We start from the raw sequence: 2,189 nt of genomic DNA on the forward strand, positions 1-2,189 counted from the left end.
ACAAAATTTTTTCGATTAATTTATTAACATAATTAAATTATGGTAGCGACTAGCGACAGTGTCAAGCTTTAGAAACTTCCTGGAAATTTCCCCATGAAAGTGAGATGATGACGTCATAGGCAACTGCAACAAATTTAATAGATATAGCAATAATGAATGATTTTATTGTGGTGTAGTATTGTTAGGGTTTTTTATATATTTTTGTTTATTTTGATAGAACATTAACATCTAGACTTTATCATCAGAAATTTCACATGTTCAACTAAACTTTTAGATTATTTTATTAACCAATAATTCAGAATAGGGTGTTGTACGTTTTGTTATTTTGTATGGGCTTAGGCCGGGTGTTCAAATCCAAACCGATCTAAATTAAACCGCTCATGTAATCTGATCTAAATTGAAAACCGATTAAAATTGTACTAATTTGGATTTGATTGGATTCTATTTTTTGTAAACCGCTGGATTGGATCGAATTTTGGATTTACTTTTCATAACCGATCCAATCCAATCTAAACCGCACAATGTGTTATAATATTATTATTTTATTATTATATTTACAATTATACTTTTAATATGTTTAATTTGTTATACATTTTTCTATTATTCATATGTTATTATTTAATAAATATTTTATGTTCAAAATATTATTTATTTATTTATTTTAACTAACCTATAATTTTATTTCTATCGCTATGTTATCGTTAGTTTTTTAAGATATTGTTAAAACTTGTTATATCATTGTTGATTATTTTTTTTTTGTGACTTATCATTGTTGATTATTTAAAATTTGATGTTGAGACTTGTTATATATATTTAATTTTTTTATTTAAAAAATCGCAAATCTAAACCGATTCAAACCGCTTGTAATCGGTCTGATCGAATTTCCAAAAAAATTTCATCTAATCCAAACCGCACCACACATAAATTAAGCGTTCGGGTTGGATGACTTTTTCCCTTAAAACCGAATTAAACTGCACCGCAAACACCCCTATTAGGCCCTCCTCTACTTTAACCCAAAAAAAAAAAGAGTATCACTTAAGAAAATGTCAATTTAAAATATCATTTATAATAAAAATAGAAGTGTACTTTTGTTTTCTTATGCACTTGAAAAAAAATCTAAAAATTTCTCAGGTATCAAGAGCCATACCTATAAGAGAATGAGACAAAATACGATAAGATACGAAGCATTAGTAATTTCGAGTAACCTTTGAAAATTCAGACGCGGTTTGGCTCAGAATCATGGCCAGTGGCCCTTATTTTCTTGATAATGATATATATAACAAGAACACTTTGTACTAAATCGTACAAAAATCAATCATGTACTACTTTATATCTTTTGTTTTTTTGTTTTGTTTTTTGTTTTCACTCTTATTCTTATCTTTATAAAAACGTGTTGTGTTGCATGATTGACTTTATTTCTTTAAACATTTGAACAAACAATATTTATTTAAACCAACATTATTAGCCTTTTCCATAGCAGTCATTCACGGAACGCTATTGCAACTAACATTGACTTGTCTTTATGCTCTTGAATTGACAAAAGATTTCAAAGTTCAAACATACAGATTCTTACGTTGGGGCGATAAATTGCACATGAAAATTTCCTTGTTCTACTTTATTTGTTCGTAGTTAGCTAAAGAGTTGGTTAAACCAAGTTGGGTTGGTCTAATGGTTAACTCATTAGTACGCTTAAGTTAGAGTTGGGGGGTTCGAATTCTGCCTTGTGCATGCAGCAACCTATTGGCCAGTGATAAATCCTTAAATAGAGTTCAGTATCGTAACAGATTAGTCCTTAGCCTGTCATTCTGAAAAATTCGGTGGGAAACCAAAAAGCTAAAGAGTTGGTTCCATGTGCAAAGAATAAATGAGCATAGTCAACATACATAACGCCATTCATTTTCAAATTAAACCTTAGTTGACTAAGCCTATAAAGTGGCGCCAACAGTTCTAATCCTGTTGATGATTTCTTCAACAATGGGTTATGTTAGTTGAAGAAGTCTGCAATTTCTGGTCTTAAGAAAATGGATTCAGACAAGACTACCCGCAATCCTTGTCCACACTTTTTTTTATACATAAAACCAGAGACTTACCTACAGTAGCAGCCACAAACACTTTAATGCATTTTTAATTTTTAATTCAATTATATGTTGACACGGTATTAGAAAATGGTAATTTTCTAGAAAGTAAAT

General features: G+C 29.7%; 1 protein-coding gene across 1 annotated transcript in view; it reads left to right on the top strand.

Annotated features, from left to right (window-relative positions):
* LOC107645505 (calcium-transporting ATPase 4, plasma membrane-type) overlaps positions 1–2,189 on the top strand; it is a 9,341-nt gene that overhangs the window by 2,932 nt on the left and 4,220 nt on the right. The gene's annotated exons all lie outside the window — the stretch shown is intronic.

This window comes from Arachis ipaensis, chromosome B06, assembly GCF_000816755.2.
Source record: "Arachis ipaensis cultivar K30076 chromosome B06, Araip1.1, whole genome shotgun sequence".
In the NCBI taxonomy this organism is placed as follows: domain Eukaryota; kingdom Viridiplantae; phylum Streptophyta; class Magnoliopsida; order Fabales; family Fabaceae; genus Arachis; species Arachis ipaensis.